General features: G+C 36.3%; 1 long non-coding RNA gene across 1 annotated transcript in view; it reads right to left on the bottom strand.

Moving 5' to 3' along the window:
* The window catches only part of LOC109447988 (uncharacterized), a 51,907-nt gene that overhangs the window by 7,310 nt on the left and 19,742 nt on the right, over positions 1-24,855 (bottom strand). The window contains exons 3-4 of the long non-coding RNA XR_002137450.2: positions 3,327-3,526; positions 396-676 (exon numbers count right to left, since the gene is read on the bottom strand). This is a non-coding gene — a long non-coding RNA (uncharacterized LOC109447988). The remainder of the gene's footprint in view (positions 1-395; positions 677-3,326; positions 3,527-24,855) is intronic.

Genomic DNA, 24,855 nt, shown 5'->3' with positions numbered 1-24,855 from the left:
AATTTGAGTTTTTGGGAAGTTGACTCTAATTGGACCAGTTTGGGTCACATGCTTTAATATTTTTCAGGGAGAGGCAAGGATCTTATTATTCGACCAAACTAGGGGAAGAGGTGTTCCCTAATGGAAAAAGAATGTGTTATTTTTCAGAAAATGGAGAAAAGGATGCTGGACTGGAAAGACATGAGATGTCTATAACAGTACATGACAGAGCTGGAATTCAAACCTCAAACTGTTCCAAATCCTTTACTTTTAACCATCTTCCTCTTTTCTTTCTCAATAACTCATTAGCAAAAAAATAAAAAAATTAAAAAGTCCCAGTGGAGTGAATATATGGTAATTATTGCATAGGGCTTGGCACTACTATGTACAAATTCATTGATAATACAAGCACTCACGGAAAGGTCTTCAGGGGCCCAATGGCAGGGCTTGCTGATGGTTTTCACATCTTGTCTGTTGGTCTCCATTGTGCTATGACCTGCTTGTTAGGAAGCAATGTTAGCAGCCAGGCTGGTCTAATCAACCAAATCTGGTATCACTGAGTTGTTTCAATTGTCAGTTCAATTGTGGAAGTGTGTACTTTCGATTTCCAGCAGGCTGATGTCAGAAAGCTAACATTATTGCTGTTCTTAATGTCATCCAGCAGTTTCATTCCTGGTTTACTTTTTCAGTGTCAGCTCTGGGGAACAAAATATCAGCTTATATTTTAAATTTTCCAAGTGCTTTTTTGGAGTAAAGACTTATTTTTCTACAAAATTTCCATGGTATTTATGAATGTATAAAGAGAAGGCTTAGGTTGTAAAATTTTGCTTTTTACATTAAACATGTATTTTAAATTGTAAAGTAGCCATCTGAAAGTCCCTTTGATATTTTTCAATTCTCACCATTCAATATCTTTGTTCTATGAAGCTACAACATACGTATATTATTTTGAGATGCCTGAAGGCTTTACTGGAACTATGAAACCAGGCTTCTTTTTTTTTTCTTAAAATGTTGTATGTGTTTTAGTCTAACTTGGTCCTGGTGAGTAAAATCAAGTAACTAAGTGTTAGCAGAGGGAAGCAGGGAAGGAAGGAAGGAAGGAAGGAAGGAAGGAAGGAAGGAAGGAAGGAAGGAAGGAAGGAAGGAAGAGAGGAAGATGAATTATTCTTCACTACCATTTATTGAGTCTGTAGGACATGCAAGGGTACATGTCTATACACAGAGTTTCAATTAATGGCAAGATAATTACTGCTAAAAATGACAGGATAAAGGGAAATAAAAAATCATGGCATTGCCCCAACAATGGACTCTGGCTGTGCTATACTGAAGAATTTAATAAGAACCCATTCACTATTTTTAAAAGGACTCCTGAAGTTTCAGTTAGACTTATTGAGCAGAGGGGCTAAGAGCGTTGCTCTAGATCTAGATTATGGGAGTTCCAATCCCAACTTTACCATTTAATAGCTATGTGATCAAAATCAAATAATGCCATATTACTTCTCTGGGCCTCAGTTTCCTCAAATGCAAAATGAGGGTGTGTGTGTGTATGTGTGTGAGAGATAGAGAGAGAGAGAGAGAGAGAGAGAGAGAATACTTCTAAGGTACATAGAATGGTGCCTATGAAACCATGAAAATTATCTTGTAGAAACAATACCTAGTGACATATGGAAATGTTTGCTATAAGACAGTATATACAGCAAGAGTATGAGTCTAATTTTATTTTTTATGTTACATATTGATATAGATATAAATTCACTAACAAAAGAAGCATATGTAATATGTCAATGATCGTTATCTCTGAGTGGTAGGGTTATCTTTGAGTAATAGGATTATGAGTGCTATTTACTTAATTCATTTTCCAAATGAATAAAGTAAATTTTTATTTTCCAAATTTTATCAAATGGACCTGACTGATTTTATAATCAGGAAAAAAAGTCACTATAAGTATAATCACTGGGTTTTTTTTGTTTTGTTTTTCCAGTGGTTTTCTTTAAATAGAAAAGATAAAATCAAGTAGAAAAAGAACTTTCCATTTTGATGGTTAAGATAAAACTTTTTTAAAAAAAACTGGCCAGGTCACAGAAGAGTTAAAAAATCTGAGGTTCAGTCCAGGGTACTTGAAGGGAAAGGAAAGTAATGTGGAATTCAGATTCAAGTGTATGTTTAGATATTAACTGGAAAGCAGTGACTGTGTGACTTTACGTAAGCAATTTAACATCTATGACCTTCAATTCCCCATTTATAAATTAAGTCTTGTTGATGCCTGTTGTGGAGAATAGATGAAGTATATAAAGAGTCAGGCACATGGTACACATTCAATAATGATACCTTTATCTTACAAAGTGGTCAATTTATCATCTTTATTACTCATTAAATAAAAAACAATAAGAATAGTTTTAGGTAGCTTCCTGTCATAAACTGGAATTTAAGTAATCTCATGAATGTAATAAATAACTCAATAATCCATATTCCTTTTATAGTGTTTGAGTCCAAAAGGCAAGAGTGGGTTCCATTTTTTTAAGAGACTATTTCTACATGATCTTCATTGTAACTATTATCTATGTGATTTAAAAATAAAAAAGAAGAATGATGAGCAAACTCTCAATTTATTTAGAAAAAGAATGATTTAGTTTTCTATTTTTAATAAATAGTAATTGTATTATTTACTATGGGTCTCTATGCAACTCACCTTGATATATCAAACATTGTTTTCATTATTTTTGTGTTTCATGTCTAGTTAATCTCATGGTCAAATAGTCTCTAAATAAATGAAAGGTGGGGAAGTTAAAGAAAAAAGTGACTCTATCATTACCTGGTCCCAAACCTCATTATTCTCAAAAGCTGTGCTTCTCAAATTTTAAAGCATTTATGCATCTTTTGGGCATCTGACTCAGTGGGTCTAGAATAGGGTCTGTGATTCTACATTTCTGACAAGCTCCCAGGAGATGCTGATGCTACTGATCCATGGACCATTCTTTTTGCAGCTGACTCTGAAAGGGCTCTAGGCATAACACTGTGTCTGGTCTAAATGATTCTATATTACAGGGGACATAAATTGAGGAAAACAAAAGTTTCTCATGATTTCAGTATCCCAACCGCCCACCCAATACACTTTTTAAAATATTTCTAAGTTTCCTTTCATTTTGTTCCCACTGATTTGCTCTCTAAAATCCACCTCCATCTGGTAAGTTGCTACTTATCCTCTAAAGTTCATCTCTGAAGCTAGATCTTCTGGGGCTAGACCCACCCAGTGCCTGGTGGTAGCCAGGTCCCTGAACAAATCCCTGTAAGCTGAAGGGGATGTTTCTGCTTCCACTGGCTCCTCTGCTTATCCTCATTTGCCTCACCTGCTCAGCACCCATCAAAGGGCACTTGAGAGACCCTTGTGTTGGCAGAATGCCCTCTCAAGCACACTTCTCCCAATCAGGCATTCCCTCAGACTCTGAAGTTCTTCGGGACGCTGTAATCCACCTGGCCAAGGGCAATCAGTGTCTTTTTTACCCTTGAACTTCTGTATAGTCTTTTGAGTTCCTTGAGGTGAAGATACCTATAAAAATACAAGGTGATATACAAGTATCCAAATAACACAGTAGCATTTAATAATAAAAGCTGTTTTCTTTATAACATAAAAATATTTCTGTGACTGAAACTCCTTTCTATCTGGCAAGGGCAAATTCAAACTTTCTGGCATAGATGGGCCAGGAAGGTAAAATAAGTAAGTGAAGTTGATCAGTTAGGGTCAGCATCCTGGCAAGCCATTGACTCATCTGAGCAGGGCAGCATCCAGCCACCCACCCACATGGGAATGCCACCCAGGGTTGCCAGATTGCTCAGATGCCAGAAATCCAGATTTTTATATGAAATCTCTCACTTCAACAAATCCAATTTTTGGTTGTTGTTGTTTAAATACTGTGAAAGCCAAACCAAACAAATCTATGGGCCAGATGCATCTGGTTGAGAGAAGACAGAGAATAACCTGATTTTTGGCATTTGATTTAAAGTAACTCCACTTTTAAAATAATTTTCACTTCTAGCCTGTTGAAATCAGAGACGAGCATGAAGCTTACTAGTGCTTGACACTGTACTCAGCCATGGCTTCCCTCTTAAGCTAAGAGTGGGCAATAATGTCAAGTCTTGCTTAAGAGACTTAGCCCCCATCCTTATAAACTTACATACATAACCAGAAACACCCAGAAGCATCTGGAAAGTCTGGTTCTTATGTCTGCATCAACTATTAGAGTATTGGTTTCCCTGGCCTGCTTTCCAGAAAATAGCTGCCAGGTAACATGAGGATGCAGGAGGGCTGGGTGAGCACATCTATTTCTGACCAAAGTTTATATGGACAGAACAGCATCTGATTCTGATTCTCACAGTACAGCAACTTCTCAAGTCTGGCAGGTGATGTGAAAAGTTCTAGATATTTAGGCTTAGAATGTCAAAAGAAATCTATGAAACTTACCCAGGTTGAACAGCATGTGGGCAAGGAGAAAAATAGTGGGAATGTCAACAATACACATACATCATATTTAACTGATAGTATTCTGCAAATCAAATGACTCCACCTATAAGAACATTATACTCATGGTGTCAAAAGTATTATTTTTATTGCTTCTGTTTTTGTGTTTTCCCCTCTATTTTTAACTTCACTTTTCAAATGGAAAAAAATACCACCAAGTTACCTGAAATAATGATTTTATGTCTTATACACCTTGGAGACTTCCTTGCAACTCAATAGAATTTCAATAAATATTTGTCAATTGAACAAATGTATGAATACATTATTTTGAATCACAGACACTAGATCAATTACTTTTTTTACACTGCCCTACGTACTAGGCAACAGTTCGAGATGCAGAATACTGCTGGTTAATATGATATACATGTATTGTCGACATACTCACTACTTTAATCCTTGCCCACATGCTGTTCAACCTGGGCAAGTTTCATAGATTTCTTTTGGCATTCTAAGCCTAAATATCTAGAACTTTTCACATCACCTGCCAGACTTGAGAAGTTGCTGTACCATGAGAATCAGAATCAGATGCTGCACTGTCCATATAAACTTTGTACAAAACAGTAAATAAGTAACAGTTAATAAGCAAGAGGCTTACAAGGTCCTTCTGATCACTAATGGACAATGCAAAATTTCCAGTGTAACAATATGTTCTCATGGTATTATGAGAACATACAATGGAATTAATCTATTCCAGGATATCTGTGAATGCTTCCTTGGGGAAGGGATAAAAGATGTATAGTGCTGTTCATTAGAAAAGAAGGGTAGAAAGAACATTCTGAGACAGGGGTCAGCAAATTATGGCCCATGGGCCAAATCAAGCCCTTCACATGATTTATACATAAAATTTGATTGGATCACAGCTATACCCACTCATTTATGTATTGTTTATGGCTACCTTTGAGCCAAGATGGCTGATTCAAGTAGTCAGGACAGAAACCATAGGGTTTGCAAAGTCTGAAATATTTACTATCTGGACCTTTATAGAAAATAATTTATTGACATTTGTTCCAGGCAGAAGGAATGGGATATGCAAAAGTTCTGTGGCCAGAGAGAGGACAAAGAGTAGGAACAACTGAGAAGGCCTATGTAATCAAAGTTGGGAGCATAAGGTAAAAAGATGGCAAGAGATGGTAAATATGGTAAAAGTTGAAGGTAGAAAGGTAGGCAGGCTTAAACCATATAGAATCTGTAAGCTACATTAAGGAGTTTTAGTTTATCCTTGAAGCAATCTAGTATTTCAGGCATGATGGGAACAGTAAGGAGGAAGCAGAGTTGACATGATTATCTCATAGGGGGAGACAACTGAAGCCACACTGCAAAAAATGTATTGAAGGAAAGCAAAATGGATTCAAACACACCACTTAGGAGACTCTTAATTGAGATTAATGTTTTGGGGTAGAAAAACTGCTCTAGCAATCCCAACATTTCAATGATTTACCGTAATAAAGGAGAATTCTATGCTCATATCACAGCACCATATATGTTGGTGGTTGACTCTCCCTCCTCTAGACCATAAGAATTCTCTCTGTTCACCTAGCAGCATGTGTGGGAAGAGGGCCAGGTTGTAGTGGGTAGGCTTACATGCACCAGGCCGGGAAGGGACACACATCACTTCCACTTACATCCTTCAACAAAACTCAGTCACATGACCACATCTAATTGCCAGGGATGGTGGACAAACTATATGTCCAGGAAGAAGAGAAGAGCCTGAGTATTGATGAGCATTGCCATCTCTGCCAAAGCTGAGTCTATGTTGTGTAAACAATAAATAGCAATGGAGGAGACTATCTCATTGAACTTCCCTGGGAGATTCAGTGCATGAACAGCAATGGTACCTCACAATGCTATTTCTTCTTCCCAGGCTAGCACAGGGTCACAAGCCAACTAGTCAGTCACAACAGAGCTTATGTTCACAGTCCCATCATTCTCCTCCCATCATTCTTCTCCACTTCATTTCAATTCTCAAAGCCCACTGTGGGGGAGGGGTATGGAAGGAGGGGGCTCCTCTTTCCCCAAATCAGATCAGTTAAACTCATTCTCAGCAGAAATACTGGGGCCCTGAGGAAGCCACTGATATTAAACAGTAGAGTCTTTGCAGGGAAAAATAGTGGCTCCTGGCCTATTGACAACTATGAAAAATGATCAATATTGCTGCTAATTTTAAAAAGCAAATATTCACAGTAGAGCTGCTTCATTATAACATGGTTCATTGATACTATGCATATATTCTGAGACCAAACAAATATATATATTACAGTAAATGATACAAATATGGGCTTGATAGTATAATTTTAGCTTCAAGTAGTATTTTTAAATTGCAGGTCTCTATCAACTAGTGGGTCACAAATCAACTTAGTGAATTATAGAACATTGGCTCATAGATAAATTGATGCTCTTGTTACTAAATGCCAATCTTAAAGTGGAGTTTCTGGGTAGATTTTTTATCAATAGATAATCTACCCATTACCTCAATTGATCTGCTCTAATTTTTATGTTTGTTAGGATCAATGTTGTGTTTTTCAAGATGAACACTTAGTGACATTCATCTTATTCACTCAGAAAATAAAAGGAACATATTCAATGCATAATCAACAACTATATTCAGTGAAAGCTAACTCCCAAATCTAAAAAAAAAGGAAGAAAGAAAAAACAACCCTCAAAAGAAAATCAATTGAAAAGAAACTTAACAACAGGACACAAACCAGTGGGAAAAATTCTATTTCCTTTTCTATGTACAGTGACCAGACCATTATCAGAAATTAAAAGGCCAGAGCTGCCATTTCTGTACCTGAGTAACAGTTTCCAAATAATATCCTTATGACAGTCAATTGTTTAGGGGGAAACGAAACAAATAGCTATTCAGTTAAACATCATCTATTCCTTATCTTTAACACACACACACACACACACACACACACACACACACACACACATACACACGCACACAGCCTACAGGTACCCATAAATGATTAAAGCTAAGCAACCAGAGACTTGATCTGGCCAGTCCTTCCTGGAATCCAATTCACTTATCAGCCCACCAAGGTCATAAGAGTTATCAAACATTTTGCTTGTGTATTAAGTAATTAGAATAAATATTAAGTAGCTATTTAACCAAGATATCATTAGGGAACATGTCTCTCTTTTGTTTCATCATTATTCCTCCAAAACAGAGGAAGAAAGTGTGGACATTACTGTATGAAGTGTCTAGTTTGCAAAGCATGGCAGAAGTAAGCCTGATAACTTGATATATATTTTTCTAGTATGTCATAGGCGATACACTGCAATTTGGGGGCTGGAAGGGATGCACAGGTCATGTAGTTTGAACTTTTCATCTTACGGAGGAGAAAAATATGTGGTGAAGTGACCCATTGGAATTCAGCCCACGTTTTTGTTTGTCAGTTGAGTATAGTCTGCTGTTTCTCTGTGAAATCACCCGTGTTTGTGTGAGGTGGAGCCCCTGAGTTCTATAGAGTCTGCAAGTCTAATTTTCTGAGAAATGCAAGGGAAAAAAATCTAAGCAGCTGGGATTCTGCCTTCCACCAGGCTTTCTATTTCTGGGTGCAAACTGATCAGCCATCTTGCTGCTTCATGCAGTACACACTGTTTCACAAGCAAGGTGCCGAGGCAGGTGAACCAAACATTGGTCCCCCTCACACTTCACTTTGTACACTCATCCAAGGGCAGTGCAGTCTGAATCTCCACTCCTGCAAGTGCAGTGCAGTCTGAATCTCCACTCCTGCATTTTAGGGAGAAGCTGTCCTTGCCTTGTATATACTGTGTTTTCCTATACAGGCATGTGCATTCATTTATTCATAAAACATTTATGGTGTGTTGAGCACATGTTATGTGCCAGGCAAGGTGCTAGACCCTTCCAAGAGTTCAATAGCAGTGAAGGACAGGGTAGAATGTTATAAGTGACACCTTAAATGTACTTACATAAAGTTAAAATTAAATTATATTTATTGCACCCATGTATACAAAATTTTACAGCTATATTCAGAGACTTCATATTCATACAAAATTTATTGTCAGCCAGCTAAATTTTCACCAGCTTTTCCTCTGTTTTCTAGGCATAAAGATGTCCCTGGATGCAACTCGAAAGAATTTAGAAACATAGGTTGGTGCCCCAGTTTTACTCTTTACTAGCTGAGTGACCTTGAACTGATTTTCCAGTCTCCCTAATCATCAATTGCTCTTCTCTTCAGCAAGCATGATAGTGCCTATTTTACAGCTTGTCAGAAGGACTAAGACTATACATGAGTGCAGAGCTAAAAAGCAGGTTACTGCATCTGTCTGTGGCACTGTCTTTGCTCGCAAATTTAGGATAATAGAATCCATGTCATGCAATTACTGTGAAAATTAAATGAGAAAACTACACATTCAATCCTCAATACATTTTAATTATTCTATGAAAGTGTCATACGAAGTATAAAATGTTAGATCAAAGTAAAATGCTCTTAATTGTTAGAGGTAAGCTCAGTCAAAAGGAGAGTATCGGGACCAGAATCATTCCAGCGTGCTGCCTGTCCAGGCACCTGGTCCCTTTAAATCTCAAGCTTTCAGGCTCAGTGTTATTTTGGAAGTTCAAATAGATGTCTCTGCTTTGGCTGTAATGTCATATACCTCTCCAGCTGAACACATATTCCTTTTTTGGAACCTGTCCTCTCATCTTCTTTCTCTTTTTAGATCACTTCTCAAAGCATAATTCCTTTGAGGACCAGTTCTAATGTTCATCTTAGGCCTGTGTGTATGTAGAAAAAGAAGGGGAAATGATGACAAGATTTTCTGTCTTAGTCTGTGCTTATTCTTCCTAATCTTTAAAGCAGTAAGAATATCAGTTCCCATCCTTGAAATGTGATGTCCCCAAAATTAGTTAGGAAATTTGGAAACTGAAGGGTTATCTGGGTTGAGGGTACATAATTACCTACCAGAATTTGAAATTACCAAAAGCAAACTCAGTATTGTTTTCTTTGGGTTTGAACCCACCCACTTCTTATGGGTGCTTAAAAGTTCCTTCTTCAGTAACCACTGGAAACTGAGCATTAAGCTATCTCTAGACCCATTTTTTTAAGTGGTTCAATTCAGGTAAAAACAAAAAATCGACTGGCTATTTTATTTCATTCATTCAAATGACAATTTTCAAAACAACCAGGCTTTTTGTTGTTCTTCTTGTTAGAATTCACTCAGTTTCTGTTTATGCAATAGTTTGTATGTGGAGACAAAACTTAACATATCATTTGGTGGAAGAAAATGAGCATGATTAAAATATGAACATTCTTCAAATCCAGACTTGTTCAATCTAGGAGGCATTTAACTTAAATCTCCATAAAGAAAACAACAGCCCTTGCTTTCAAAGTATTGGTTTCATTATTTTCAAAATCAAAAAAGAAGAAGGAGGACGAGAAAAGGGGAGAGGAGGAGGAGTTGAAGGAGAATAATAATTTTGTTGCAAAGTATGGAAAGATGTAAATGAGAGTCAGGTGAAAATTTTAGCTTCAGTAATCCTAATATGCACTCCTGTTGCTTATTTATTTATTTACCTTTTTTCTTTTTTTAGAATAGTTTCACTTTACTTTATTTTATTTTTAACTTTTATTTATTTTAAGTGTGTTTTTCCAGGACCCATCAGCTCCAAGTCAAGCAACTGCCTCAATCCAGCTATGGGTGGTACAGCTCACAGTGGCCCATGAGGGGATCGAACCGGCAACCTTGTTGTTTAGAGCACCGTGCTCTAACCAACTGAGCTAACTGGCCGCCTCACATGCCTGTTGCATATTTAGAAGACAATTACCTTGGTTTTTATATTTTCTAGTGAAAATTTCTATTCTGACTTAGGTGTCCTGGAAACAACTGCATCTGCTGTGTAATATTGATGAACTTGAGTTTGAAGATGCTAGTACTGTACCGCTCTCTGTGAATAATAGGGCACACATAAATGATTAAAACAAGACAACCAGAAACCTAATCTTGCCAATCCTCCCTGGGATCAAATTCATTTATCAACCCACTAAGGTCACTGACCTCGGTTACCCAGAGCCTAGCTACTAAAATGATTAATTAATCCATTCTCTCATTTCACTCATTTAATTTGAAGGGGAAAATAAAGAGAAAATATTTTCAATGAATTGACCTGTAGGCAATTGTCCTTAGCTTGCTGCACCCTATAAAGCACTTATTAATGGTAATGAGAAGTATCAATACATGCTACAACAGAAATGAGTGAACAAAGAGACCATAGCTTTTCTTACATATGTCCTCACATTAATTAAATTTTTATCCCCCGTTTAATCCTCTTTCTACAATTCTTCATATTGAAAGGTGCATAGGTATATGAAAAGAAAGAATATACTGGCAGATACAGAGAACTAATTGAATTTCTGTAGAGGAAATATTTTAAAATGCGTTTATTTTTGTAGCCATCAATGGAGAACCCTAATGTTGAGCAAAACATAGTTTCCCTCAAAATTTCAGGAGAAAAGCTGTTCATTGGAAGTTTCCTGCAAATGATGTTGCCTTCTTCGTGAAATGGTGAGCATAGAGAAAACAATAAGAACATATGTATGAACTAATTTATTTTCATCATAGTGACCAAAAATCAAAGAGTCAATTCATTCTAAGAATCTAGACAGCATCATGCAATATTGTTAAAATGATTAAAATAGATTTATATCCGGTAGTGTACCAGTAAATATTTAACAATGGTTAAGGGGTAGCAGCCCTGATTTGCTATGTGTGCTAATATCTGTGGAGTAAATACATCCACCGTGATTGATTGCAAATTATCAATGTAAAATCACTGAACATGAAGTTAGGAAGAAATGTGTCATAATGCACCATTATATAGTATTTCCTCCATACAGAATCTGCCAGATTCAGCAAACAAAAAGCCAGAATGCCCAATTAAATTTAAATTTCAGATAAACAACAAATAATTATTTAACATATATAAGTATTTCCATGTGTTACTTGGGACATATGTATGCTAAGAAATTATTCATTGTTTATCTGTAATTCAAATTTAACTACGTAGTCCTGGATTTTATCTGGCAATCCTAACATCGATATAATAGACATAAATAACCTCAAATGCATAAATAACAGTAAAATGTAATGATGACTTTTAAGTATTCATTATCTTTCTTTGAATATAATTTAACTTTAAATTATATAATTTGATTTTTGACAACTGGCTCCCAAACTTTCTGAAAATTTATCAATTTTTGCAAGTCAGCACACCTCTGATATTATCCTTAAGTAACATAGTTCTACACCAGAGAGTTAGACTATGAAAATGCAATGAAAGCACTGATTTTAAAGCATACCTCAGCTCATAATGTTACTATTATTTTAAAATAGCTTATAAACATAGCTTCATTAAATTTCACACGCAGTAAATTTCAGTGCACTGAATTCTCCCAACACCCATGTCACCCCCACCCTCCACCCCTGGGGAAATTTCTCTGTAGCAAGGAAGAATACATCTTTAGACTTCCTCCTTTCCAGTTTTAGGGACTTGTGTGGTAACCAACCCCCATTAGAATTAAGCAATTTTAATGAAAAAGCTCTAACTTCCAAGCTTCTGCCATTTTTCTGTGGGATTGAAGCATGGGGACCTAGAATAGAAGGTCTTTTTGTTTTTGTGTTTAGCTGAGCACTTTCATTGGATATTGGTAATACAAAGATAAACCTGGAATTTTGTTTGATATAAAAGTAAGAATTTTTTTCTGATCCACAAACAAAGTAATGGGATTAGGAGTGTGTGGGTGTGCACTTAGGTGTGCAGTTAGGGAGAAAACAAAAGTAAGATGAGCTCTAGAGAACAGGCTACTGAGAAGGCCCAAACAACTTTTATCTAATTTTTTAAAATTAAATAAGTAAATAAAACAGGTGTCTTTCACTTTAGTCAAATATTATGCTCAAAGGGATTTTCAAAATCAATTCTCTTTTTGACATTTGGGGAATCCTTATTTCATGGCAAAAAACAAATAAACTTGCAGTGTGAATTATGACCATATGTGTGTGTGTGTGTGTGTGTGTGTGTGTGTGTGTGTATTATTTTTTATTAGATTATGTTTTATTTTAGGTTTTCTTCAAGTGAGGAACACTCAGTACAAATTCCATTTCATATTGAAAATTTATGTATGATCTAGTTTTATTCTCAGTGACTATTTACCCTAAATGTTAACTTCAGTTGTCCTGGGAAAACATAAAAATATATACTAAATGTAGTATTAAAACCAGTAGTTTTTATTTTATGTCACAGCCTGTACCTGATAAAGACATCTGCATGAAAAGCAGCAAATTTGGATATCAATACCAATAGCCAACTGCAAATTTTTGCCGTCTAGTTTTTTGTTAATGTTCTCATTCTTAATATTAAAATACATATCACAAAAAGGAACAGTTACTAAATATGTTTGAAGTCTTTTCTATTAATTTGAATAGTAACTCAGTAAAGTATTCCTGGAGGTTGTTCATAGTTGTTTACAAACTTGATTTACTTTCCAAACTGAGTTTTGACTATACCAGAAAGCTGTTATAGTATTGACAATAATTAAGCTAGACAGAATTAAATTATTTCACTAGTATAGCTAGGTCTAAAAGCTTCTTCTGATTTGATTGAACTGGTACTGATTAGCTCATAGGTGCATCCTAAAATTATTTGTAAAGACTGTGTTATTTGTCAAACTCTCTGCATTACCCAGGACACTAAGTGATGAAATGAATCTTCCTATGTTTTACCTCTACAAAATGAAATTGAATGTATTCTATTTTTCTCAGTGAAATTGAAGTCAAATGTATAAATCAAAATGAGAGATTGTAACAGGATGTGAAGTACAGCATAGGGAATATAGTCAATGGTATTGTAATAGCTATGCATGGTGTCAGATGGGTACTAGACTTGGAGTTATCACTTTGTGAGAGGTGTAAATGTCTAATCATTATGTTGTTTTGTATACTTAAAACTAATAAAGAAAAAGTCCCTTATGTTAAAAAATTAAATTAAATTAAAAAAGGAGAGATTGTAAATTTGTCCCACATAGAACTGTAAAACTAATTCAAAACCTTAAATAAAATGTTTCAAAGATATTTCTTCATAGAAGAAATTAAATGATAAAAATGAAAGGGAAAGGGAAAAGAAATTATTATATTGATGACTTTGTCTCTTTCGTGAATAATACAGTCTTATTATTGTAGTTGCTGTTGTTATTTGCCCCCATTAAAAAAGAAATGATTATATTTGGAACTTCATCTCATTCTTATCTAACACAGGATTATTGTGGTTGCTACTATCATTATTTGCTCCTATTAATTTTGACTTAAACCTACTAAAGAAGTTGTAGCATTCTGATCACACAATAATGGAACGGTCACCAAACGATAACCAAAGATCCAAACTTTACCACCCAGCTACATGATTTTGGCAAGTCACCTTGCCTCTGGGTTTCAGTTGTCTCCCCTAGAGAATACAACATTGAAACATATTCCGTAAGCTTTCTTTCTAAAATTATAAAATTTTCACTTAAAAATCCTATGACTCTGAACTCAAGCATTAAAAGAACAGAAGCTTTAAATGACTCAACTTGTGTGCAGTTAAGATGATGAATGATAAGACTTCAGCAGCCCTTTTATAGTTCTGTTTCATTAGGTGAAATTCTCAATATGTTTTTCTTCGATCAAAACTTGGTAAGAATTTAGAATATTAATACATGCTAATTTAATGGGGTTGTTAGGGGAGAAAATTCCATATTTTGAAGAAACTTATCACAGGTTTCATTTTAACACCAGAGAATGGATTTGTTGCCCAGTCACAAATGGTAGAAATGACACCATTTAACAGTGTGATTTTAAAATAACATATCAACTTAAAAATGTGCAAGGGAGCATGTAGTTTTTCAAAATTACTTCAGGCAGTACACTAGGAAAAAATTAAAGACTGCTTATTTAAACAGTCTTACCTCATTTAGTGCTTTATTCCTAAATCCAAGCATAATGCTAGGCATACAGAAAATCCTCAATAAATCATGAAGAAAATTGCTGGGGAACAAACAGGACCTTAGAGAAGTCTCCCAGATGAGTAAATCCTTATTTATTATTTACCACCTACTACACAAGCTGCCTCAAAAGAATAATAGACATTTTGAGATTCATTGAGTCTCTTGAGTTTGAGACAATATGCTTTCCCACATTTTCTTTCACCACTGCACTTCAGACAGATGCTGATGAAGAAGAGGGGCCTTGACTAAATAAGCATGCCATCAGTCCTTACTTGTGGTATCCTAAAGCTCCATGTAGGCAAGGCGTGGCAGTTCAGAGGTCTGGAGTTCAGTCTTTTCACCCTCAGCTGAAGAAAGGAAGGCCCTGAATTTAATTGAAATACTAGGTAAATGTGAGGCACTTAGGAAAATAGTTCTCTTCTTCCTTGTGAAATTACATGGATGAATTTCAGAGGTCTATAAATTCCAGAGAAATCTTTTAATATTGGTGTGTTTGTACAATTATAATCTAAAAAGTATATATTACCAGTGATGTTGATAGGTTTTCTTCTTCTACAGTGAACTAGCAATTGAAAGCAATTTTCAAAATATATGGTATTTGTTTCTTAAGCCAGTATTTTTCCAGCTGTAAATCCACTAGAATTAAAGATGTTTCTTTTTGTTTTTTTGTTTGGTTGTTTGTTTGTTTTGTGGGTTTTTTTGTTTGTTTGTTTGTTGTTGTTTTTTTTGCTTTGAAGTGCTATATGATTCTAGGAAAGCACTATATCTATCTAGTCTAGGGGGAAAAAAAACAAAAAACAAAGTCTTAATTCATTAGTGAACATCTTTAAAAAGTTAATTTCCTCAATGCAGTGCACCCTTAGTCACAATAGCATAGTGGTATTATCCTTTAAAGTTATTTTCCCAACAGTTATATTTTAGGACTTAATCTTGTAGGGGGAAAAAAAAAATCACACAAATATGTAAAGATGTATGTTCGAAGATGTACACTGCCAAAAGAAAAAAAAATCAACAATAGGGTATTGGATAAATACATCACAGAACTTCTATATGGTACAAAATGCAGCTGTTCAAAAGAATTAGAACTATTTTATTAAAATAAAAATATGTTAAGGCAGATAAAAATAAATTACAAAAGAGTACATGCAACTTCATTTTTGTCAATAAATATATATACAAACAGAAGTTCATGTGTAGAGAAAATCTTGGAAGAACACTTTTAGCGTATTAATTATGTTTATGTTTGAGTAGTGGAATTGGCATCAGCTTGGGACAAAAATATCTTTTATGTTCTTACATGCAAATTTTTACTATGATCAAGTATCATTCTTATAACTTAGAACACCTACAATCAAAAGAGTCTAACGAAATTAAAAATATAATTATTGGAAAGAAGAGATAAAGTTTTTATTGTTTGTAGATTATTTTAACTGGAAAAACCCAATTAATTGAAAATTGTCTTAAGAGAGTTCAATGAAGTGGTTACTTATAAGACATATGTTCCTCTAAAGTAGCTTATCAGTATTCTAATTATAACCAAGCAAAAAGTATTAATATAATGGACAAAATATAAATGACCAAGAATAACATTTCTCACTTCCTTTTCCATTATCCATTCCACATTTTCTTTGCCCTCATCTAGAATTTCAGTTGATTGGATTTATCATCAGGTGGGATGACCCAAACTTCATTCCTGAAAGGTGTGAATTACCAGTGGTCCTGTCATATTCAGATTCTGTAATTTTCCATCAACTTTATTTATGGACATGAAAGTACTAAAAGGCAGCCCAGAGACTCCATATACAGGCCTCCAATTATTTAATAGCAACCCAATTTCCACTTGATTATTAGGACAAATGATTCAAGATAGTAGACTAAACCCCTTCTTTTCATGTTGATTAAATGGCATGAAGATTTCAAACTGGCCAGGTAGCAATCTTTTCTTCCAAATCAACAAAACTATTTTTGGGTTCCCAGTGGAGTATTCCTCCCTTAAGAAGTAGGATTGCCAATCCAGCACATTTCATAAGTACAGGGACAGGAAGCAAAAATTCTGCAAGTAGATTATAAACTGAGAAACAACTTAATAATTGGTGTGTTAAATGAACAAACAGAATAATATATATATATATATACATTCTAAGTGATATACTATAAAAAAGAAAAATGTTGCAACTATGAAATGAGTTCAGGATACTATAAAAAAGGAATATTCAAAAAATACTCAGAAAATATATATTGGAAATTTAAAATATAATAGCAGAAAAAATTTTAAAGTTTAATGAAAAGAGAGGAAGATAAAGCTATGGGAATCTCAGAGAAAGCAAAACAACAATGAAAAAGAGATAAGAAAGAAAAGATAAGAAAGTTAGAGGACCAGTCTAAGAAGTCCACCCTCCCAGTGATAAAATTCCAGAAAAGGAGAGAATTAAAAAACAAAGGAAAATATTTAACAAAAAATTAAGAAAAAATTCCAGAATTAAAGGTTAATTTCTTAATTGAAATGGCTCACTGAATTATCAAAACAGTATATAAAAATAGACCTACATCAAGTCTCATAATCATTGATTTAGAACACTTGGAACAAAGAAAAGATTCTATAAGATTCCAGAGGAACATAAAAAGTCACATACAAAAGATTAGATAACAGGACCCCACTAGCAACACTGGAAGTTACAAGGAACTGGAGAAATGCTTTCCAGATTGTGAAAGGAAATTATTTCAATCCAGAATTGTATACCCAGCAATACTATCAGTTAAGAGCAAAGATGAAACAAAGATATTTTCAGACATGTAAGATTTCAAATTTACCTTTCATGCACCTTACTCTAGAGCTCCTTGGAGGTTTTTGTGTCACCAAACCAAAGGATTAAGTCAACAAAACAAGAAATGAGACCCAATGAAAGATAGAGGTGATAGGGTTGTGTTAGGATGTGGTTAAGGGAGATCCCAGATGACAGCTGAAACAGCAAGTGGACATGGCAACCAATCTAAATTGGATCAGTTACAAATGCTCCGGAGAAGACTTTTCCATTAAAGTAAAATTGATAAATTACCCGATGTGTCTGAATGACTTGAGAGATTTCAACAATGACAAAGAGTTTGTGATTGAATTAATAATTAGTACATAGAAAAGTAAGCAAATGAAAATATAAGACATGTATTAACTCAAAGGGAACAGAATGTAGTATAGGGAAGGAAAAGTAATAATACCCAAAAGACTATATAATTTTCAAAAGATGCTACTATACACAGCACATTAAAAAATATTGAGAAGATACAATAATGACATTTTAGTACATATGGAAAATATTGTTAATTTTTATTTTTAGATCTAATTAAAAAGGCAGATGGTGGAGTACAATTTGAAATTTTTTTTTTCCTTCAAGTAGTTAAACCAGTGGACACCCAAAATTTAAATAATATAAATAGTCACCATTAACACTGATTCCTGAACAAAATAAGAGAGATTGCAATGGAACCTCTAGGAGATGCATCAGTCAGGGCCCCAATGGGAAGCAAGTGACACACTCCAGGAAGGTTTAGTGAAGGGAATATTTATGAGGTATGAGCAGGTATGGTAAACAACAAAAAAGAATGAAGTACTCCTGGGCTAGTAAAGCAGGTGTTATAACCTGTAAGCATAAAAGAATAAGAGGAATAAGTGAGAGAGTGTGAGAAGAATCATCTTGAGAGGAGCGGAGACCTCTCAAGGAGCTTTGATGGTGATTATGCAGCCAGCCCAAGGCCACTCTGCAGGGAGGAAGTAAGGAAATACAGAACCTGACCTCACTGTGCTCCCTTCCTCTGACCTCCTGCAGGAGATCCCCATTGAACACACCCAGCTGGAGACCAGAGGACAAATGAGCCTGTTAAAATAATCTATACAGATCTGCCTCTGAGGGAGAGAACTTAGTGCAAAAGGGTGAAGATTGGCTAGTGGGAGGGATGGAAATGGAAGGTACTGGGCACAGTGAACATAGCACACACTTCCATATAATTTCTTTCATCTCGCTTTTTACTGCTAATTACCACATTAAGACAATACCTCATCACTATGAAAAATTGTCTACTTCACTTTAGTTTTCTTCAAATCTGAGGCCAAATAATAATAATAAGTCATCAAACTTTTTCAACATAGTGGTTACCAGAGGGTAAGTGGGGTGGGGGGTAGGGGATGAGGGTAAGGGGGATCAAATATATGGTGATGGAAGGAGAACTGACTCTGGGTGGTGAACACACAATGGGATTTATAGATGATGTAATACAGAATTGTACACCTGAAATCTATGTAATTTTACTAACAATTGTCACCCCAATAAATTTAAAAAATAAAAATAAAAAACTTTTTCAACAAACACTTCAGTGGAACATTCTTTGGACACATTCTGATCTATTTGAAAGTAAAATATTTCAAATAGGTCAGAATGTGTCCAAAGAAGGTGTAAAATATTTGTGAAAAGAATTAATTTGTTGCATTTTGGATGCGACTACAGGCAGAGAGGATAATATATCACAGGGAAGGACCACGGACAAAAGAAGCATTTGAAATGTATTTGAAGAGTTTGAATTAATATCATTTGGGGTGGGGGTGGTTATTTGGTTTGGTTTTGCAATTGGATTGGACAGATGGCAGAAACACTCAGCATACTGGGGCAGGTACAGTTTACAACCTGCAACAGAACAGCTTTGCCATTTCCTGATTCTGAAACACAATGGAAATTTGATCTTAACTTTGAAAACACATCTTCACCCACAAGTAGGTTACCATACATAGATATTATTCAACAAATACTTATTCACTACACACTCAGTGCCAAGCACCATTTTGAAGGCTGCTGATATCACAATCTATAAGACAGACATTGTCCCAGCACTGATGAAAGATTTGTTTAGACAAATCTTTGGCAGAAGTCCATTATATTTACTTACAAGATAGAAGATGAACAATGAAAAGAGCAGAGGTGCTTTAGTTTAATTAGGTGTAGGGAGCTTGGAGCCCTCTGCTTCCCCATTCCTTCTGTCCTTTGGAACATAGTACATTAGTATGAAATTGCTATCCTTATAAGCTTCACACACACAGTATTATCATCTCAGAGTTAGGTGATCGCAGTGTCTACTGGAACAATTGGGTTAAGTAACTGTCAGAAAAATGTTTGCTCATAATTCTCATTAAATCTTTTAGAGAACTATTTATATTATTTAAATTTTGGGATACTCTAGTTTTATTATCCATCCATCCATATATGTAAAGAACTGAGGATACAATGGTGAGAAGACAAGAGTCCTTGGCAGGAAAATAGGTTTTAAACACCTAATTACAGAATCAATTATTTAATGACAATTGTGATGAGTGCTATGAAAGGAAAGTACAGGAAGCTTTGAGAGTGTGGCGCTGTGAAGGCGTCCTTGAGGAAGTGACATTCATGCAGATTACTGGTTGATTTGTAGGAATTAATGAGTCCAGGGATTGCAAACTGATTCCTTCAGGGTGGTAAGCAGGTAACACAAATGTGTGCATCTAGCAGGGAGAAGACTGCGAGAAACACTGAGGCTCTAGGCAGACTGGAGGAAGCTGACTGGCCTTAAGGCATTCAGAGTCACACTTTAATAACCTCTGGGCTGACCAAACGAAAGAGGTCTGCAGCCAAAGACAGCAGAAGGGCTGGCAGGCTGCTCCTGCTCCAGTGATGCAGGCAGGGGAAAGAGCAGGTGCAATGGCCCTGAGGCAGGAGGGAGCCATCTGTTTTGATGAGCAGAAAGAGGGCACGTGTGATAGAGAGCAGAGGCCCAAGGACAGAGTGACTCCAACGGGCAGGGAGAAGAACCAGTCACTCAAGGCCTCATCAGCAGGTGAGAGCTTTGATCTTTATCCCAAGTACCCTTGGATGCACTGAAGGGTTTAAGCAGAGAAGTGAATTAATTAGACTTGCATTTTTAAAAGCTCACTGGGCAGCCATGTAAAAAAGGACTGAAAGCAGACAGTGAGCAAGCTATTGTGGTGGTTCCCCATCTCTCCTTCTATTTTCCCTCTGCAGTATTTGCATAACTGTGTTTGTCTTCACACAGTCTTACCTAAGTTCCTCATTCTGGATGACCAAGCTGGATACTGTCTTTTTAGTCCTGACTCTGACAATGAGATTATAAGTGTCTGAACCCTGGAATGGAAAGATCTGAAGTAAAAACCCAGCAGCCTCTACACAGAATCTTCTATCTGCTGGCTGATCTGGTCTTTGGTTCACATACTGAAACCAAGATGGGCAAGACAGTCACTATTCTCAAGAAATTCACAAGACTGGGGAGAAAGATACTGAAGCCAATAAATATTAAGTTCTGTGGTGCCAACATCGCTAATGTAAATCCTAAGTATCACGGGAGCATAAGAACATGTGCCTAACCTGTCAGAGGTAGAAAATCAGGTGAGGTTTTACCTGCAAATCTAAAAACTTCTGCTAGATTTATCATTCAGTTTAGTATTAAAAACAAACAAACAAACAACTGTTATTTAGGGATGATCTCATGCAGACTTTGACAATTAACAGACATAAATGTATACAATTATATTACTTGTGCATATGAGTAACTTTCATTGTTAGTTTGTCTCTTCTTGGTAGCAGTATTTTGGGTTATTAAAGGACCAAGGAGAAGGTAAGTGCTGTGAATCAGCAAGTCTCCACAATGTTTATTTAAAGGGGAAAACTTGAAGTTAGGAAAAAATTGAGTAAGCCAGACACATTTCCTTCTTCTTTAAAAAATGGAAATGGCAAGCTTTTGCAACTTTCATACACAGCCTGACATGATGCATCTGTGTTTTGTTATTATTGTACAAGACAAACTGGGTGAGCATTCTGATGTTACAATTAACTCACTTTTTCTCAACATATTTATTCATTGGTCTATTTAGACTCAAAATTAATTTCTTCCCTCTTTCTCTCTCCCTACGACTTGGTATAAAACATGTTCATTTGGCATTATTGCTGGAAATAAAACACTAGCATTAAATGTCATTTCCTTAGTGAAAATTACCTTCCTTGACAAAGTCTTCCTTCCTCTTTATGATGTCTCTAAATCTTGATTCAAAACTCTCTAGGCTTGCATTTAGATTTCATTTTATGGCTATTCCATCCTTGGATAGTTGACACAAAAATCTTGTGTTTTTGGAGAATCAACTTTCATGAAGAGGTTATTTCTGCTCATGAGCAAGGGAAGAGTTCTACGTTACAATCTCTAGGGAGGAAGAAGACTTTCAGTGCTTTGCATAGTGAACGGAAGACATGGAAGTTTCTTTAAGACAAACATTTGCAGTCATACTCCCATGAATAACATTGAAAAGCAGCTGTGGGGCGGTAGTTCAGTCCAGAAGTCAGTCAAACAACGTTGCTATCATCATGCTGACGGATTCACTTTCACAAGGCTGCTCCTATGTCTGCGATAGCAGCCCAAACATCTGCCAAACTGCTTTTTCCTTCCAAGTGACAGAAATAAAAGAAAATAAATTGATAGTTGTCATCAGCCCACTTTTTACCCTGATTTATACAGTCCTTAGCAACCAGCGTATCTACACTGGGACACTGCAATGATTGTCGTAACTTTGAAGAAAACAAATCTCTGATCTGTTCCAGAAAGATGTGTCAATCCTTTGATAGTAAAACACATGAAAGCCTAAAATTGAGAAGCAAAATATATCATATCCCACTAAAAATCCTCATGCTAGACAGTTGACAGTATATAGAGTTATTAATGATAATAATAACTAGTGACTGCTGTGTGCGGTGTGTCTAGACTTCTAAATGTATTATTTCATCTAATTCTTGCAACTATATATGGTAATATAAGAGGACTGTGTTTTGTTCTGATGTTAAACATGTTTTTTCTTCCCATATCCTAAAGCTTAAAAGGATTATTCATAAGATATAGGATTGAGTGCAGTGTCTATCATATGCAAAGCATTCGATGTATTCATTCATTCAAAAACGTATTCATGAATGAGTGCCCCAAAGTTGTCTTTCAACAAATACTTCTGATGTGACTATTTAGATGTCTCTAAAGCAAAAAAACAAGTTCTGAGAAGCACTACTAAGATGAAAGTTCTCCTTCCTATTCTTAGAGGCCTAGACGTTTAATAATGACAAACATCTTGTTAGGAAAGTAAACGTGATGTGAAGCAGATGTGGTAGAGTGGAAAGAGCCAGAAGCACTGGATCGAATCCTACACCTATCTTCTACTCATGAGACCTAGCCAGCAGCTGGTGGTTGGGTATAGGATACTGGGAAAAGAACATTTTCCTTGAACAAGAAAGATCTAAATGGATGCTAAGGTCACATCCCAGGGAACCGAGGTAGAGAGTAGAGATGCAGGCCCCACAGGAACACCCAGCCAGTACATGTGGTTGGCTATGCAGGGTGTGCCCCTGGGCAGTCAGGTGTTAGAAGATCACCACACACATACTAGGTCTAACCTGGGGAAGGCTGAGGCTGCCAGGGTATTTCCCATCTCTGGAAAGACTTGGATTGGTGTCTCTCTGAGCCTGGGCACATAAACTGGTAAAGTTTAAACTCCTTAGCTTTACATTAAGTACTCTCCAGCAGAACTTACTCTAGCAGGTCTTGCTCTAGCAGAACTTACTTCTCACCACCTTCAGACGTGTGCTCTACATCACAACCAAACAGCTAAATTTATGGCTCCAGGAAGTACTCAGCATTGCCCAGGGTCATTCACTTGCTCTCAGTACTCCCACTCCTTAGGGTACCCCATCTCCACCTACCCTCCATTACTTGTCCAAACTTTCACCTGCTTCAGAGCCCAGAGCAGAAAGCATTTCCTCCACAGAACATTCCCTGACCCACCCATCCCAAGTCAGACAGTATCTTATTGTCCTCTGAAATCTCACAGCACTTTCTTTGTATTTCACATTTGCCACTTTCTATTTTGAATTAGCTATCTGTACTTGTGGGCTAATCTCCTCTATTAGACTACAGGCCCCTGGGAGAGTGATCAAATCTACATTTTTGTAATAACCACAGTACCTGGGCTCAGTGCCTTAAATGAAGTGTTTACCCACTAAATGCCTATTGAGTTCATCACTGTCTGTATGACTGCCTTGCCTGTTCTATTGAGAGTGAATAAATAACCATAATTTAACAGTTCACATGAGTCTATGTATACAAGTTATTGGTGAAGAATGACAAAAGTAGAGAAAGCAGACAGTTATTCTACAAAGAATACATGGTGATGTGTGTGTGTATGTTTAAATTAACACAAAAACATATCCCTAATAATATTGCTCTTACTAAAAGGTAACAAAAAATCTATTCATTTTTAACCACAGCATAGATTTCTTGAGAATCTCAAAGGAATAAGAAGAATGAGGTGAATAGAGGGCTTGAAGACAGTAATTTCGGACTTCCCCTGAGAGTGGGCATGGCGAGAGACAAGAAAGCCTGATTCGCTCCTGCAATGGAACTGTGTGCATTTTATCCTATCATGAAATACATGACTTCAGTCATTCCCACTTTACTGAGAGCAAAGGAGTGCGAGATTATGAGAAGGCCTGCTGCCTTCTTCACCATTCTCCTGGGGCCTCCACAGAAACCACAAGGGGGACTGCTTCCTCCCTTCCCCTGGGCATTTCCTTACCAGCACAGGCTGCTTTGCCACACTTCCTACTTTCAAAGGAAAGAAACACCAACAAAGGCAAAGGGATGTTTGGATACAGAACAGGAGGAATTCGCTGTGACATCAGCCTAATGAACCATGAGGTCTAACTAATTGGTTTCATTGATCTGGTTTTTGTGATTGGGATAAAGTATGCTGTATGACTGTGCAAGACTGATTTTCATTCTGGAAATGGACATTTAATTTTCACCTGATGTGCTGGTCAAGTCCTCATGGCTTTTGCCCTTGGGAGTGTTGGGCACCCTTGAGAACTTACATCCAATAAGTAATGCAGATTCCCATAGCTACCGAAACAACCAGAGGCTCAGAAATTAGAGCCTTCACAATGCTGCTGGAGAGAGCACCAGGACAGCGCTAGAGCTTTTCAAGTCCCTTTAGGTGTTCACAAACTATGACGACCAATACTGCACTGAAAGAGATTGCCTTTGGAAGGACCTGGGTCAGTTGGCTCTGCCTGACAGTAAGGAGACAGCAGAACCCTGAAGGAGAGGTAAACAGATCTCCATTACTTCATATTAGGAAAACTTTGCTTACTGAATAAGGGTCAGGGATTCAAAGCATAAATGGAAACACAGGCCATTTAAATGAGATAACCTGAAGTATATGTTTAATTAAATTAACTAAATCAAATCCCATGTACTTTTATTCTAAAGCTCTATTTCCACTAAATCCAATTATTTCCCTCT

Source organism: Rhinolophus sinicus, linkage group LG05, assembly GCF_036562045.2.
Source record: "Rhinolophus sinicus isolate RSC01 linkage group LG05, ASM3656204v1, whole genome shotgun sequence".
In the NCBI taxonomy this organism is placed as follows: Eukaryota; Metazoa; Chordata; class Mammalia; order Chiroptera; family Rhinolophidae; genus Rhinolophus; species Rhinolophus sinicus.
Note: the sequence above shows the minus strand (reverse complement) of the source record. Positions and strands in the feature narration are given on the sequence as shown.